This window comes from Protopterus annectens, chromosome 10.part0 (assembly GCF_019279795.1).
Source record: "Protopterus annectens isolate FY-2018-M chromosome 10.part0, PAN1.0, whole genome shotgun sequence".
Taxonomy (NCBI): Eukaryota; Metazoa; Chordata; order Ceratodontiformes; family Protopteridae; genus Protopterus; species Protopterus annectens.
In genome coordinates, this window is record NC_056744.1 from 1,000,597,960 (window position 1) to 1,000,617,097 (window position 19,138).

Sequence of the window (19,138 nt, forward strand, 5' to 3'; positions counted from 1 at the left end):
CACAAAAGTGGGCTTTTAAACCAGAAAGTTGAAAGAGATAGAAAAATTGCCCAAACAGACAATAAACTAAAATTTCTGGGAAAGAAACCACTCCTCTTGTGGTAGATAGGCTATCTTGTGCTTAAAACTCCCACTGATAAGCTAGAAGGCTTCCCTCCAACCCAGACAGGCTTGTGGGACTCAGAAGCTTACAAACAGTCCTGGGTACAGCAAATCTGTATCTGGACTAGACTAGTTACAGGAAAGGTGGGAAAGAAGTGCAAACATGGGCTTTTAAACCAGAATGTTGAAAGAGATTGAAAAAAACTGCCGAAACGGCCAATAAACTACAATTTCTTGACCAGAAACCATTCCTCTTTTGGTAGATAGGCTACCTAGTGCTTACCACTCCCACTGATAAGCTAGAAGGCTTCCCTCCTACACAGAAAGGCTTGGAGGGGCTCAGAAGCTTACAAACAGTCCTGAATACAGCAAATCTGTATCTGGACTAGACTAGTTACAGGAAAGGCAGGAAACAAGCTTAGAATTTTTTTTTACAGAAAAGCAGCTAAAACAGCTCTAAAAACAATTCAAGTGCAGTGTAGCAATATTAAAGCAAATACAGTTTAAATAAATGCAATTTATTCAAACTGTATTCTGAACTGAATTCAATTATTGTTTTATTCAACTATGAACAGTTAAAAAGTGCCAAAGAATATACTTATCAGCTGAGAAGCACACTCAGAACACAAGGAGATTCTAGCAAAGTTTTTTTTTCATAGAGACAAGAGCTCTCTGATTCAACTAAACAAGAACCTAAGAGGTCTAATAAAGTCCATTAAAGCCATTTATAAGGTCAGGATTGCCTCCTATGCTAAGGATAGTCACAATGCCTTCTTCAGCTATGTCCAGAACCTTAAAGGTAACACTCAGCAGTGTGCAGAATTGGTCATAAATAGCACAACCTTCACAGACCAGTGTGACATAGCAAATCTACTGGCTAATAAGTTTAGCATTAACTTCACCACTCACTCTCTGCCACAACCCCTGGTGAAATCCATTCTAGGAAATATACACCTCAACTATCAACAGAGAGCAGGTTCTAGTGGCGCTCATACCTCTCAGCTGTCCAGATTGTTACCTCATATTTTTTGTCTGTTTCTCATAAAATATATGGCTTTCTGGCAGATCACTGGAATTATTTGAGGACTGAAGTCACTAAATAATGACATTCACTTAAGTTTCAGACTTCATATTCTTCAGAAAAATGCATGCTAAGAGAAATCCTGTTATTCCATCAACTTTCTAAGTTTATAAGAACAGTATTTAACATCTGTCCGTATTTTGGGGCCTTTGTCCCTACATTATGTCAGGCTTTGTCCAAATTTCTTGCACTAAAAGGTTGAGGGGTATGGTGGGGCTCACTAAGGTCAAAAACACTACTTCAATGTACCTTGACAATATCCCTCGTTGCCTTCTAAATAACCTAAAACACGATCTAGCAAGACCACTTGAGGCACCCTTCAACCACAGCCTCAAAACAACTTACGTGCCAGGTGAATGGAGGGCCACAATAGCCATCTCTCTCTTCATAAGGGTGGACCATCAACTGACCACATGAGTTAACCAATCATCAGTCTGATAAGCCTAATATACAAAGTCATGAAATTAATTATCATGGAAATGATCAACAAGCTCCTCATCCACGTGAGGTACAGTTCATCCCTGACCCTAATCAAACACAATTTTGATCATTGGATGGGAAATTGCAAATTCACCCCTAGACTGTCCCTCCTGGCTCTGACAGACAGAGGTCAACAGTAAGTAAATGAATTCCCAACTAACATACCACCCCCAAATAACCCTTAGCTATTTTCTTAATAATGTACCTGTCCATATAGGTGTCCAAGGTACTCAAGGACAAAACTGGGTTGGGTTGCCCAGCTAGGCTTATAAAGACCCTGGTGGTCATTAGCGTAGTATAAACATATGAACAAAGAATTTACATTCTAAGTGCTTAGGGCTCCTCAATTAATATATTGTCTATAATGTTTAAAAATTCAGTAGAGTCCTTCAATCTTGCAGGTGCAAATTCTAACAAAAGTTTCAAATAATATTTTAGGAAAGCAAATAACAGTTCTGTCAAGGGAGCAATACCTGACACAAGAGCTCTGCTCACCAGTGGAATGACCTCATTGTGTATTTTTTGGTAATATATAAAAAAAGTGGACTGGAGTCTTGTACCATGAGTTGTGTCATAATCTTGTTGTAAATAATACCCCTTAAAATTGACCTGAAAAGGTATTTTCTTATTGTTTCTTTTTTTTAGTTATTATGCTCCTGTCATATAGAAGTGTCTTTTTATTTCTAAAATATGTACTTTTTACTTTAGATTTTTCTAGCAGTATTTATTAAGGTTAATAAGTTTTTGTTTGTATTTGCTGTATGTTGAGCATCTGCATCTGCCAGGTACTTTCTGATTCTGAGTCATGTGGTCTTGAATTTTGATGATGATGTATTTGGGGGTAAACAGCTTGTAGTGGATAAGCATATCTTCTATAATCTGAAGCAAGTTATACTACAAAGTGACAATGAATGCAACACACTCAATCAGACAATAAATTAGTAACTAACTAAATGTATTTATATTCAAATAAAACGTAGAAAAATATAGAACAGGATAAGCTATTAAAGTGTACAATGCTTGGCCTACAGTATTACAACACAGATATAACAATTTAATCAATAGTTTTCTAGCATAGGATGGTCTATTTTAGGTATGAAACTATAAATATGTGAATCATCACAATGATAGACTATAGTAATGTATGTTTATGTGTGGTATACATCAACTGAGTTAGTTCCAGAATGAAAAATATTCATTGAAATGGAGGAGAATCTTATAAAGGCAGAAGTTTCACTTGTTTATGAGATTATGTACTACAAAAATTACTTGGTGGTAAGCCAGACTGCCTGCAGTATCAAGTTCCAAATACAGGTGAAGCTGTTCTGCAAGTGTTAAGGGGGAAGTTTGGGTTTATAAACATGCATGGTTTGCTGTAGTGACCCATCCAGAAACAACTATGTGGATGGCTCCCAGTGTTCTGTTTTCAAAAAGAGATTTGATTTCTTGGTGGACTAGTGGCTATGCAAGTCTGTTCCTCATCTTAGACAGGCAGAATGTAGTTAAAATAGGTTTACCACCCTACAGGAGGAACTCCTGCACTAGACATCTTCATGCCCATGCAGCTCCACTTGTACTCCTCCCTGTCAGCAGTATCAGGTCTGACACACAGGTGGAGCTGCTGTGCTGGAGAACACTGACTGGACTCAGGTGCCCCAATGAGTCCTTGGATATATTTTGGACATGCTCAGAATACTTGATGAAATTCAGTGGCATAGAAACTTATAAAATCTTAATACCTGTTTCTGGCACGAAGAGACTCCCTTCAATTCAATACCTTGAGTTATTGAACTATACACAGTTTTCCTTCTTTATGACATCATCAGAAACTGCCAAAGGATGACACAGAATCAGGAAGTAATTGGACAGAAGCTCAGTATGCATTGCATAAAAGCACACTTTTTTTTAGACATAATATTATTCCACTGATGTAACTAAAGTAAAAGCTGCATATTTTAGAGTCAGAAAGTCCACTTTACCTGATGGCAGCATGATTCAAACAAAAAGAAGTGGTAAGAACATTTTACACTTGATCTTTAAATAATCCCCTATATGGTGGGACATATATATAACTATTCCGAGGTCGCACAACAGTAGAGAAAATAAAAGCAAACTCCACTGTCAGTGAAAGTCATTTTTGTGATGACACTTGCTCTTTTTGTGTTTGCAGAAGACATGGGCCATGGTGGTGTAGCGGTTAGCATTGTCTCCTCACAGCAAGAGGTACTTCCATTCAATTTTCGGCTGGAGCACCTTCTGTGTGGAGTCTGCATGTCCTCCCAGCAGTCAAATTACATCTAAAGACATACAGGTAGATGCATGCATGAATGGGTGTGCCTTCTTTGAAGGTTGGGCATCAGGCTGGCAACTCGACACCGTAAAAATCCACTGCCAATCATTAGCGGACTGGAGTTCCGCTGTAGCGACCCCTAACCAGGAAAAGCTGAGAGAAGACAAAAGACATGTTCCATGACATGACATACTCCTTTTTAAAAATACTAGATACATTTCTGTTCATTTACTTTAATACAGTCTGTTCAAAGGTTTTGACAACTGGATGGCATGGCACTTGAAAAGTAGATTCCCCAAAACTGAAGTCATTGAAATCCTGAGCTAAAACACCGGGGATGGTAGAAAGCCAATATTTTAAACTTAGATTCCAAGTGAAAGCTTTTGTCACACACTGTTTGAAACTGGGAGACAAACAAGTGAAAATAAATGAAAATCTTTTATAAAAAAAGGAAAAAAAGGTTATCAGAAAACTTTTTAACAGTGAGATTATTCATCAAATGATATTCAGGATCTATTTCAACATATATTTGAACTTTTCTGTGTTATTTTGCTTTACTTCTATGTTTTCTTCCACCCTGCTTGCACTAAAACACAAAGGGTTAGATTGAAAATAGGGGTATTTATTTACAGGTGATGAATCCACAGATTAAAACTCTGTGGAAGTATTGGATGACATCTGTGAAACGGAATCAGAGTAGACACCCCATGTGTTCCTCTCTTTTGTTCATTTTTGAAACTATTTCATTTATCAAAATTTTGTTCAGTATGTGTATCTGCAATGCATACATTTTTCTCTTTTTTTTTTTCCTCCAGAAAACACTACCTGCCCATTACAGCATCTAACATTTCTTTAGGACGTTTTGAGTTTTCCATTTTCTAAATCTACATCTAGCTGGTCCATATCCCGATAATTTATCAAACAGATCTTTAAAAAAAAACATAGACAATGACATCAAATCATTCTGTGCAGATAATTCTCCTTCAAAGTACTGTATTAGGCATGCAAACAACATACTGAAAGCCACAGTTTGTACCATTTGCTATTTATCAAAAAACACATTATAATGATCAATGCTAGGCGCTACATATATCCACAACCCTCGGGACACGTTACATTTTTTGAGTAAACTTTTAATGTTTTCTAATGCCACATAAGGGAGTGCAGCTTCTTTGATTCTGCCATCAGTCTGTTAAACACTTCTTCAATGATAAAAGTCTGCGATGCAGGCATAGAATGTGCAGGGAATGTTGTATGGCACTTCTATTCATTATTTCTGTTTTCAGCAGACATTCATTCTCATTAATGTCATTAGTCAGAGGGGAAATGAAAGCTGTAAGTTCTGTGAACATCTGAAACACATTATAAAGCCCTAGGAAGTAAATCACCGAAAACAATGGGTTAGCATCCAAAGAATATATCACCACATCCAAAAACGAAGGACAATACAGAAACAGATGCACAAGTAAAACCAAGAATTTAAATCACAAAAAGATATTTAGCCCTAATAACGTCATTCACAAAAAGGGCTCTATAAAATGATGTCCATAACCAGGTATAGCAAATCCAGCTTTTGTTAAAGCAGCGTCCTCAGTGTTGTAACCGTTTTATTATCCAAGCTCTCATTAAATACATTCATTAAATCACACTATCTTGAGGGGGGTATAGCTCCCTATTTGGGACTGCAGGGTGCCTTGCCCCATGACAAAAAAGCTTTTTAATATATATTTATGGTGTAAAATGTTTTTAGTCAGTTGTGAGCCATTCAAACGAGTTTTCAGTCAAATATGTTTTAGTTATTCGTCTCCATTGATTTACCTATCAGTCAAATGTACATTCAATGAAAGGAGATATGTGTGTGTTTGTGTGTGTGTGTGTTTGTGTGTGTGTGTGTGTGTGTGTGTGTGTGTGTGTGTGTGTGTGTGTGTGTGTGTATATATATATATATATATATATATATATATATATATATATATATATATATACACATTTTTTTCTTTTTGTATTACAATATTTTGAAGACTTATGTTTCATGTTTCATGAAAAGATATTTTATATAAATAGTATATTTCAACTCACTGTCAAAGCTTTTTACCCCAATATAAACAATTCAAAGGTGAATAATGTAACTCACACCCATATTCAGTAATCTCAAAAATAAAATAAATGCAAGTTTAAATTCATTCTTATAAAACAAAAATGCAGTACCTCTCTCATTTAGATGATGGCATCTAGTGGTCAAAACAAGAAATACAATAAATGTATGTAAAATATCAGACTAATAATGAAATCAGAAATACTAATATTTTGAAGTACTTGATTCCAAAATATATACTGCTTCACATACTCATGAATGCTCTACTTAAAAAATAACTGCATTCATTGACTGGTCACAATGGTCGACCAAAATCCTAAATTCGGAAAGTTGAAACAGCAGCCATGGTGAAATTTTCATACATCGACATCTGTAGTTCAATGTATTCGACATAGCAGGAGGTGAAGTCAAGCACCCATGCTATGCATCTTAATGTACCATTAGACTCTACAGACAATACATTAATTGTATTACTTTGCAGGGGGCTATGCCCCCCTTCACTCCACATGTGGGGAGTTGTGACCCCCACACCCCCAGAAAATTAAATATACCAACTCCGAGATCGCACTACACTGAGGAAATGGATTCATTTCCTGTTCCTCACTGAACTGCAATCTCCATTCACAATGATAAACTCACATACTCGAATTACACTAGCCATTTGCTGTAGTGTAGGTGATGTATTTTGGTTTGTCATTCTGCCCATTTCGAAAGTGCCTGTTGACCACAGGCCGGTCGAGCACAGGCACTTTGGACATTTAATAGTAAACCATATACATATACATACATACATATGTATACATCCTTATGTAGTGCTAGTGTTATAGGAAGGGCTTTTTTAAGTTAAGATGTACACTAGGGTTAGGTGCAGGGGCAGAGTTAAGGTTAGGATTTGCATATATCACTAAGATTTTCGAGAAAATTATCTATGAACAAGTATACTGGAATATGTCAAAAATATGACCCCTTGACAGTCACAATTTTAGACCTAAATATAGTACACTCAATGCAATTTTCTCTTTGACTAATCAAATATATTTTAACATGGATAGTATGTTAACTGTTGTTATATGTGGATTTAAAAAGAATATTTGAAAATGGTAGTCATATTGACTTGCCAGATAAGATAGCTGATTATATTAGCTCTACTGAAGTTGTGCACTGATTTAAGAATTATCTTTCTAATAGAGCATTTAGAGTTACAGGCTACAATTCCACCACTAAAACAGCTAAGTGCTCTAAAGGTATTCATAACGAATGGCTCTTGGAAAGCTGTATAATTCCAAATGATTTCCCAGTTTATGTTTTTCATCTGTGAACTATACAGAGGAGTTCCATTTTACTGATTCCCAATGTTCAAACCCCCGCTGTTATATTGAATTATGGAAATGCTAATGCTCATTTTCATTTTCATCATTGTCATCATCATCCTCAACCTTTCCCATTTTCTATATGGGGTGAGGATATCATATGCATTGTCACCACCTTTCTTGATTCAGTACCACTCTCCTACCTTTTTTGACATTCATGCCTGACTGTCACAGGTCTTTTTTCATGCAATCCATGCTTTAACCTTTTCAAGTATACCAAAATTGAATGTAGAAAAATGGGGACACTCTATACAGTGTTTATAAAGTGTATTATTTGTGTTAACCTTGCTAATCTTATATAAATGTTCAGAAATTATTTTATTTAGGGGTCTCTCTGTTTTCCCTACATAATAAGCAGGGCACCCCAAGCACATAGCAAGGTACATACCTCCCTTAGAATCACAATTTTCTTTCTCAAAAATAATGGTGAATTTTAATCTATTCTCTAAAATGACGTTGTCCTTTGTTAATATGTAAGAACATTATCCACATCTTCCACAATGGGTGGTTCTAATCTTATTGAATCTCATACCCCCAATTGATCTTACCCCACTTTCAAATCACTGTTTTAGATTAAAACCTGTTTTGAAAACAAATGTGGGGCTGTCTCCTAATGCTTTGTGAATGTCAGGGTTCACTTTCAGAATGTTCCCATTTTTTTAAATATTTATTTCTGGAGATTGTGGACCAAACTTCAAAATAAAAGCTTTTCCATAATCATCTATCTGTCAATTGATCTTTATGATGTTCTTTACCTACCTCTAAATGTGGTTTATAATTATTGGCCCATTGGACAGTACATACTTTTTGGTATCTTGAATTATTTGTGGTGGATAACCCTGGGCTAAGAACATATTTGCCATAAACACCAACACTGTCACATCCACATATGTGGATGCCATTCTGGCAGCCCTAATACACTGCCCTTTTAAAATACTCTTTTTTAACTTAATGGATGGCAATTAGAGTAATCTAAATAAGAATTACTAAAAGTTGCCTTTCTATAGATTCTAGATCTAAACCCATTTTCAGAATGCTGAATCCATGTATCAAGATAATTAATTCTATATGTACTGAAATTATAAGTGAACTTTAAAAAAGATGTATTATTAATGTAATCCAGACACTTTTTTGCTTATATATTTGTTCCTTTCCGTAAGATAAATATGTCATCAGAGAATCAAGCATAAAGTTGAATTAATTTAAAAAATTCACAACTAAACACATTCTTCAATTCCCATTCAAGGAGAACTAAGTTAGCATAAATGGGGGCCCAAGAAGTCCCCATTGCTACCCCTCTATTCTATCTGAAGTATTCACCTTCAAAATAAATGTAGTTGTAATCCAAGACTAATGCCATTAAATCATGAAACAAATTATATTTATCATTGTCGAAACCCATCACTTTAACAGTGCTGTTATAAAAACTTTCCATACCTTCATCTCTGGGTATTGAAGTAAATTGATCTATTACATCTATGGGTAAGAAGGAAATATCTTCTGCCCATAGTTCATTCTTTATTTTCCCAAGAAAGTCCCAAGAATCTAGTAAAAGGTGTTCAACCTTATGATAAATAGGTTTGATGCATTCATCTACAAATATTCCTAGGGGATATATTTTGACCCTCTCCCAGAGACTACTGGGATTAAATGTGGCTTTTGTAAATTCTTGTGTGTCTTTGGGATTACAAAAATGGTTGCCACTATTGGATTTTTAACCCTTAAAAAGTATATATATTTTGGGAGATTCTCTGTTCTAATAAATATTCCTCCAAAAATGAATCTATCTTTCGATAACTTACATTAATTTAATTTTTTGAGGTTGGCATATAAGTTTCAACATCAGTTAAGAGTTCGTATATAGCTCTAGTATAATCTAAAGTGTAGTATACGACTATCCCCCTACGCTTACCAGGTTTCATGATACGTACAGAATCATCCTTTCTTAGTTTGTCAAATAGTTCTTTCTTCTTCTTAGTCAAATTCTTATATTTCAAACTCACGTCAGTTTGTTTGACATATAAATTATAAATATCTTCTGTAATAGCCTTTTCTAAATAATTAAGAGTGGGGTGTAATGAAGGATTACAAACACTTTTCTTTTTAATATCATTACTCCTACTTTTCCCCAAATTATTGTCTCTAAACTGGTAAGACAAATTAAGTTTCCTCAACCATAATTTAACTTCAATTAAAGTGTCAACTGGGTTAAACTTCCTAGAAGGTACAAACTTTAAACCATTTTGAAAATAAGGTGAAATATTCATCAGCAATAGCATAATTGGTAAAATTATAAATACTGAAGCCATTTTTAAATTGAACTATTTTGTTACTGACACCTTTTATTGGGGGTACCATGTTTTCCTCTCCCTTTGGATGTACTGGACTTGGTAATGATGTTTTGACGGAACTGAATCTCAATGTCTCTGATTTTCCCTCATTTCCCTCTGAGGAGAGTATCTGTAAAAATTTTGCACATTATGAAACTGGGGAACATTCTGATCACCTTTAACTCTTTTGGCCCTTTGTCCTTTGATTATGTAGGCTTTTTTATCTTCATATTGACTTACATCCCTTCCTAATTTTTTTTTGTTTCTTCTCAAAAATCTCATTACATTTCTTATCTAAATAAAACTACTGTTTATTGTAAAAACCTTCCCATTCAGAAGAAAAATTAAATCATTTCTTATATCAGAATTCAACTGTTCAACATCTTTCAATAACAGACATAGCTTTTCATTATTATATTTGATGATTTTATTCATTAGCTCAAAGCCATGCTTGTCAATCTTTTTGATAAAATCAATATACATTTTTTTCATTATAATCAAATACATTTCGATAAATAAGTAGTGTCCATCTGTAACTTTTTAATAGTAAACATTTTTCTTTCCAATGAATGAATTAGCTCTTTGAGTGAGCTCTCTAAAGCTCCTTCGGAGTTCCTACCAGGTTTTATGAATTGCATCTCATTAACACCAAAATTAAAATTCCAGTTTAAAAACTGTTAAAAGTTAATTTTATCAGTCACTCCTCTCTTTGAGTCAGTATTAACTGCACAGTAATTTGCTTTTGTTTTACTGTTGGTAGTAACATGCCTAGGATTACTGGAACTAACCATATTGTTAAAAATGGTACCTACAGCAGCACCATATGTTTTAACAGACATAGTACCTTTTGGTCTTGCTCCATATTTTTTGTATTTTTCACAATCGTTATTCATTGTACTTGAAATGACCACTCCATCCACAACAGAGTCACTCAAATGCTAGGGACTTTTATCTGGTGTTTTAAAATCCATTCCTGCTCCATTTTGAACAGTTTGAATTGTTTCACCACTCAGAACTGACATAGGGGAAGCTGATTGCTTCCACATTTAAGGAAAACCACCTCCAGATTGGCTGAGCAGGTCAATCAATCTTGTGAGTTCTTTTGGCAATCTCAGTTTCAGAGAAACCTATTAAATTCCTCTCTGTTGACTAGAGAAAAGATAGAGGGAATATCATCCAGAGAATCCATAGGACTGCAAAACACCAACTGCCAACTGATAAGAATGAAAAATATGGTGTTATAGAATGATATATAAACCATTTATTAACGTAAAAAGAATACCACTCCAGTCAATTTAAAAGGGGTTTATATAAGCTTTTAATTGAATTCTGATGAAGTCCTTATAGTGGTAGGACGGAAGCACTCAATTCTGTGATTTTATTTCAATAATTGAAGTGTTTTTATGTTTAAATTGACTGCAGCTGTATTCTTTTTACGTTAATAGTTGGATTATATAAGGTTCTATAACACTGCATTTTTTGTTTTTATAAGTTGGTAACATTGCAATAGGGAACAGATGACAAACTGACAACAAGTTCATAGTTAGTAGGCATCTCATCCAAAGGAATACACACACTCTCAGAACTGCATCATCCCCACCCCTCCTTAAAATACAACACAGTATCAGCAATCCATTTATATGGTGTGTGATAAGAACCCACAGCCTTCTGCATCAAAAGCAAGTATGCTACCTGTTGTGCTACTAACACTGCTTTCAAATTCTATAGCACAAGCACTGATGACCATTTGCCAAACAAAACAGTTGTACATTGAAAACAGACTTAGCATGAGCAGCAGTAAACTTCTCTTCCCTTGAAACTCACAATTCCTTGAAAATGCATTAAAGCTCAACATTTCCTTGAAAATGCACTGAAACTCATATTTTCAGAGTGTGGTTGTTAGTGTAGCACATTCAGACTGTTGTCTCATGTAATCAAGGTACAGGTTTTGAGCCTAAAAAAATGAACTAATGTGCCATCCCTAAGTAGGGTATTTCACACACAGACACACACACTAACTTGCCATCCCTAAGTAGGGCATTTTATCAGCGGCCTCATTAAACCATGAAAGTTCAAAACAGAGATTTCTTTTCCTGTGAAAGAAATCGCTTGCACTCAGAACACATACACACAATTTCAAACATAAAGTGGGGGCTTCACCCCCACACCCCCCAAAATATACCAACTCTGAGATTGCACTACAGTGGGGTAAAGAGTAATGTCATGGCTCAGGCCAAGGAATTTTTTTCCATGGGAAAAAAAATCGCTGACCTGACCCTTCACTATTTTGAGATTTTGGTCTATATGTGCCGACGAAATGGCATTTGCTGTAATGTTGTTTCACTGATATAATATAAACCTCATTTTACACGCACATCATTACCATTGGAATGTTTGTTTTGTTGTGGACAGAACAGGCAGGCAGCAAGTATGTTTAAATTCTACATCCATGCAGCAGGAATGTCTTGGATTTATATTCTGAGTGTTGATGTGGAAAAGAAGAAGCAAGCAACAGCAGTTATATGTGCTGAAGTACTCAGGGATGCACAGATGTAGAGGGTGTTCTTAAAGAAGAAGAGGCGACTGCCTATATTGCTTAGTGCTGGATTTGGCTCTGTTTTCCAGCAAGTGACTGAACCATTGAAATTTGTCTCCTGACCTTATCTACAATCAGGTTACTTTAGTTTCTTTTCTGATGGCTTCATTTCTTCTTCTGTCTGGCAGTATGCATCCTACCATCCATTTTAGGCATTTCATCTTCATAAGCTCAAGCTTCCCCAACTGATTTGCCTTCACTGCCCATGTTTCTGTACAGAAGTATTGGTTACATGACTGGTTCATAAACCTTAAATTTCAGCTTCTCTGGCATTCTACTGTCATATACTTGCCATGACACTCTGTGACAGTTGGTTGCATCACCTATGATTCTAATTTTAACCTCTTCATTCAGACTACTTTTACCTCAACTACCCCTCCCAAATATTTGAAGCTGTTAACCTGTTCTACTGTTTTCCCTTCTATCCCAGTTTTCATCTTCTGATTTCCCTCCATTTGCTGCCATGACAAGGGTATTGTCTGTGCTCAGTTTCATCTCATATGCCTACAGTTTTGCATTCTATTCTCCTGTCATTTGCTGAAGTTCCTCCTCAAATTCTGCTTAGCAATGCCACCTCATCTGCTCCCTTTCATTACATGGAAAAATCATGGCACCTTAGTTACAATGCAATTTGCTATTATTGTGGTCCTGGCTAGAATATTGTCTGGGGTTGCTAATGAATAAAACACTTTCCCTATCCTGCTGACCTGTTATAAATGCACCAAACTTGCATGTGAAAACACCGGGCCAACAGTGTAACCCCCCCTCTCAACTACTAAGCTACCCAGTGAAACAACTCCGCAAGAAGCAAACTCCCTGTGGATAAGCCACCAGTGAAACTATCATCAAGTGCATGTGACTACGCTGGGCCAACAGTGTAACACCCCCCCACTCAACTACTAAAACAACCCCCCACTCAACTACTAAGCTACCCAGTGAAACAACTCTGCAAGAAGCAATCTTGCTGTGGATAAGTCACCAGTGAAACTATCAGCAAGTGCATATGAAAACTCCAGGTCAACATTGTAACCCCCTCCTCCATTCAACTACTAAGCTACCCAGTGAAACAACTCTGCAAGAAGCAAATTCCCTGTGGATAAGCTACCAGTGAAACTATCAGCAAGTGCATGTGAAAACGCCGGGCCAACCGTGTAACCCCCCCCACGCTCAATGACTAAGCTATCCAGTGAAACAACTTTGCAAGAAGCAAACTCCCTGTGGATAACCCGCCAGTGAAACTATCAGCAAGGTCATTATAAAATTACTTGTATCTGTAAGCATAGCAATGGTATCGGCAGTGGGAAAGTGTTTCCTTAGCCCGGTCCCCATCCATTTCTTATCACTAGCCTTTTTACATTTCTGTAGTCACTTAACACAGCCCTGTATAACTACCTTTTGCTGTGTGTGTGTTCGGAGGACAGCCCCTCTCCCTTATTACTGCTAATTGAGTAGCTCATTGTGTTTTTTCTTCTGTTCAGCCTGTACACTCTGCAACTAAAAACACCAATTGTTTCTTGACCTCACTTACCTACACTGCGGTGCAGCCCCACGCCATTCGCCCTCGCTAATGCTGGGCTCACTTTGCTTCCCTACCCTACTTCCATTCCCTACCACCCCATTACAATTTCCTTTACACCATCCACTCCCTCCCCTTCCAACCTAATCAACCAATAACAAACAACGTCCTCTCACATACCTTAATTTACATCACTTCCTACTTTACCACCCACCCACAATCAACTTCCTGCCTAAATACACTCTTCTCTTCAACCCCCATAATTCTATGCCCCATCCAATACCCCACCACACCTATCAAAAAATGCCACACCTTATCATTGCCACCACACTCCTCCTTCTCCTTTCCGCCCTCACCACTTATCATAAACAACTGTCCTATCCATTTACATGCTCCCCTAGCCTCAATAACTATGAAACCCTTTCAACAACATTCTTCTTTAATATCTTCCATGCCGTATTTAACCTCTCTACTCCCTGCCTATATAAACTACATAGACCTCAAATCCCCCCACACACCTACAAACCTAGATCCAAACTACACAAATTTCTTCATTACATTACTTCACTCTCTATACACAACAGCAACTTACTTATATCTGGGGACACCCACCCCAACCCTGGCCCTTTCCCCTCTCAAAATGATCCATTATCCACTCCCTCCCCAAATACTCTCAGCTGCCTTCATACAACAAACTCATGCCTACCCAAGCACCTGACAATATACTCACTAAATATTCAGAGCCTAACTAACAAAATCACTGAGTTCCATTCCTGGATAGCCCATACAACTCCTCACATCCTCTTCTTCTCTGAAACCTGGCTTAAGGCACACATCTCAAATACTGAAATTCTCCCACCAGGCTACAATATCTATTGGTCTGATAGAATCCCAAGAAAAGGGGGTGGTGTAGCCATTCTCCACTCAAATATCCTTAAACTATCACCTTTTCCCACATCCACCCCTGACTTTCTCCCTGCAGAACTTATGATTCTTAACTGCCACCTTAATGCTCAAAAGAAATTTGCCATTGCTTTCATTTCTTCCCTCCTGGGAATAATTTGTCCACCTTAGAAAATATCCTTAATTGGTTCTTCCACAATATACCTTACAAAACCATAATTTTGGGAGATGTTAACCTAGATTGGTCAAAACTTGAAACGGACTCTCCACAACAGAGTATCAACCTGCATGGTTTCCATCAATTAATATCTACCCCTACCCATCTCCATAAAAACTCATCTTCTAGCTCCTTTATAGACTGGATACTCACTGACTCCACCACCGCTACTATAATCCTACAACCTCGCCTGACTGCCTTAGTGATCACCTTCCCACCTCTGTCCTTAGATATACCACCCACCCCCCAAAACCCCACCTTTACAAGGACTGTCGTAACCTATCAAACTTCAGTACAACCCAATTTAAATCCATTCTCTCTAGCATAGACTAGACTATCCTCAAACAAATCCCTCTTAATGATGCAGTAATCATGTTCAATACCATCTTCCTGGATACCCTTAATTCCCTTGCCCCCTCTAGGAAGATCAGAATAAAATCGAGTCAAGCCCCATGGCTATCAAGTGAAACCAAGTCCCCTATGCACAAGAAAGATAGTACCTGGAAAGCTTGGACTAAAACAAAGGAAATTCCTCTACTCCACAAATACAGGCATCTCAGGAATTTGACAAAAAAACAAATAAATAACAATAAAAGGTCCTTCTATAACTTGGCACAGCTCAACAGTAAAACTAATCTTCAGAAGTTCTGTTCAGCTCTAAACAAAATTCTTTCTCCTGGTTGCCCGTCCACTCTCTGTCCTTACCCTGACACATCACCACTGGAAACAGCAGCACTCCTCAATAAGCACTTCATAGGCTCTATCCAAAGACTCATCCCTACCAACCCTAACACTACTCCTCTGCCTAACCCTCCAAACCTCCCCAGTAATACTCCATTCTCTTTACACTCAGTCCCAACCTCCTACATTAGATCTCTTCTTAAAAAGCTTAAACACTGCTCTCTTTTCACTGGCAACCTGCCTCCTACTTTCCTCAAGATTGCTGCCAATTCTATAGCCTATCCTGTATATATCCTAATCAATAGATCAATTCATAAATTCACTGTCCCTTCCCTCTGGAAAATCTTCTTCACCATTTCCCTGCACAAAGGTAGTAACTCTACAGACCCCTCTAACTATCACCACATAGTGATTCTATCCCCCCTCTCTAGGTTCATAGGTTCATAGGTAAGTACTAGGCTATCTGCCTGAGGGCATCTGTAAGCCTAGCCAGAATGTGTTGGCTTTCGCTGCCCCCTTAGATTAGTTCCCTGTGCCTCTGTCCAGCAGAGCCATTAGTTCCATGTGCCTCTGTCCAACAGAGCCACTGCAGTGATCCCAAGGGTAAATTTTCTGTTTCACATCCACTCGTCCAGGTTTCTCTTGAAGAGTGTTAGTGAGGGACTCTGCCCAATGTAGACTAGAATCCTGTTCCAAAGCATAGGGAGTCTCTGGGACAGGAATCTATCCCTCCAGCACATCCTATTTGTTGTTGTGGTAAAGTTTAGATCCCTAGAGTGTGTGGCTCTTGGGGATTTGTTTTTTTTTAGGTGGAGCATGTCCATCAATTCTGGGTTGGACATGGCCTTGTATGTCAGGCAGAGGTCATCTCTGAGTAAGCGGTATGCAACCAAGTACAACTGGAGTTTCTTCAGTCGGGCTGCATTGGGAATCTGTTTGAGGCCAGTAATCCTCTTGGTGAGGTACTTCTGTAGTCTTTCCAGCTGTTGCAGGTGTCTTGTAAGGTACATCCCAAATGGAGCATTGTACTCTATGATGGGTCTGATGAATGATGAGTAGAGGGGCACAATAACCTCTTTTGTTCTAGATGCAAACCCTTTTGTGATTAGGTGGGCCATATAGAATAATTTTCTAACCACCTTGGCAATATGATTATCAAAGGAGAGATTACTATCTACTTGGGTCCCCAGATCCCTTATTACATTTTCTGTATTTAGGGTACTACCGCATATGTGATAGTTCATGGGTACTTTGTTTTTTCCAAAGGGGATGACTATGCACTTTTTGGCATTTAGCTTGAGGCCATGATTTTGGCACCTGGTATCCATCTCAGTGAGACCCATCTGGAGGATGTCTGTATCAGCCGTTGAGTCCGTTGTGGCCCTGAGTTTGCAGTTGTCTGTGAACTTGGTCAGCCATAGTCCTCCTGTGCTTGCCTGTACCTCTGAGAAATATATACTGAACAAAAGGGGTCCCAGGACTGAGCCCTGGGGGACGCCACTTGTAACCAGTTTAGAGTCGGACCTAGAGCCTGCAACTCTCACCGTGTGGGTTCTGTCCATGAGCCAAATGGCAACCCATCTCATGACATAGGGGTTTATGTTCAGGTTGGTGAGCTTGTCTATAATACCAGAATGGGGAATGGTGTAGAAAGCCTTTGTGAGGTCTAGGTAGGTTGTGTGGACCTCCATCCCCTCATCTAAAGCCTTTGTAACTATCTCAAAGAAGTCCACCATGTTTGGGAGGCATGATCTACCCTTAACAAAGCCAAACTGGGTAGGGTCCAATATTTGGAGGTTCCCAATGTCTCTGTTAATGGAATGAGTTCTATGATGATACGCTCCATAGCCTTGCAGACCAGGCTAGTCAGGTTTTTAGGGTAATAGTTCCTGGGGTCCATTGTGGCTCAATGGGACCGGACGGTGTCCCAGGCTGTGTCTTACATGAACTGCAAAATGAACTAACCCCTCACCTACTTGAAAAATGCATACACTCTCAGTTTCTCAACCATCTCCTTATGAACAATCTGCTCACTCCCACTCAACATGGTTTCCGCCCTAATCATAGCACCACCACCTCCCTGCTATCCTTCACACATACCATAGCCAAGGCCCTAGATAACAATAAACTCATATCCTGTCTCTACCTTAACCTTTCCAAAGCTTTCAATACTGTCTCCCACCCCCTGCTTCTATCTAAACATGAACACCTAAATCTATCCTCTTCTACCCTAGCCTGGTTCTCCAGTTACCTATCGTGCAGGCAGCAATCTGTCAAATGGCATTCTTCTACCTCTGCATTCATATCTGTTCCTATTGGAGTACCCCAAGGTTCCATCTTGGGCCCTCTCCTGTTCAATGTCTTTACCAATGAACTCTATACATCCTGCAAAGAATCCTCCCTAATCCAATAATCTGACAACTCAACTCTCATCTCTATCTCTGATAATATCTCTAAACTCCACACTCTAACTCAACAGGCATTTCTATCCACAGAACAGTGGTTATCCAATATTCGACTTATCCTTAACCCCACAAAAGACCAAACTCTTACTTGTTCTGCCTCAGTCTCTCACTCACCACCAATCCACCTTTGAAATAATTTCCACGAATAAGACTTTAATCCAACCAGAAGCTCACACAAAACTCTTGGGAGTCATCATTGATGATAAACTCAAATTCAATCTCCACCTGCTCCAAGGTATAAAAAGAACCAACCAGAAACTTGGTTTATTATACAGCAATAAAAAATTTCTCACTACCAATGCTAGACTCTCCCTTACTCAAGTCCTTCTCCTTCCCTCCCTCCTATATGCTGCCCGTGTATTCACTAACATTAAAACCACAATCCTGAACAAACTCCATCAAACCTACCATAAAATAGCTAGGTTTGTCACAAACTCACCTTACAATACACATCACTGCCTTGCTTTAAACTCACTCCAGTGGCTTGAATTCCCCTAACTTCTACTTCTATCTCAATTTCAAATGGTACATTTCATCCTAAATAAGCCTGCATCCTGTCCTGCTCTCTCTTCGCTCGTCTCCATCTATACGCCACCTCTGACTCTACGCACCTCCAGTCAGCAACTACTGCACATGTACCAACCCCCAAAAAAAAAATAGGCCAACTCCTATATAAATACTCCATTACACAAGCGTGGTACAAACTCTCTGTAGATATAGGTTTCATCAGCCACCCAGCACACTTTAAAGAAAAACTCAAATTTTACTTGCTTAACTCAAAACTTTGTCATTATCAAGCACCAGCTTAAGTACCCCACCATAAACTACTTTTCTTCCTCCCTCCTCTCTCACATAAGTACTCCATTAACTTTAGGATTTGTACTTTTGTTATCTAATCAGTTCTGTAGATTAAAACTCCTCTTGTAAAAAAAAAAAATGTGCATGCATTTCTGTATCAACCTTTTATTTAAATGCTTTTGTAAAATTGAATCTTGATGTTAAAATACAATTT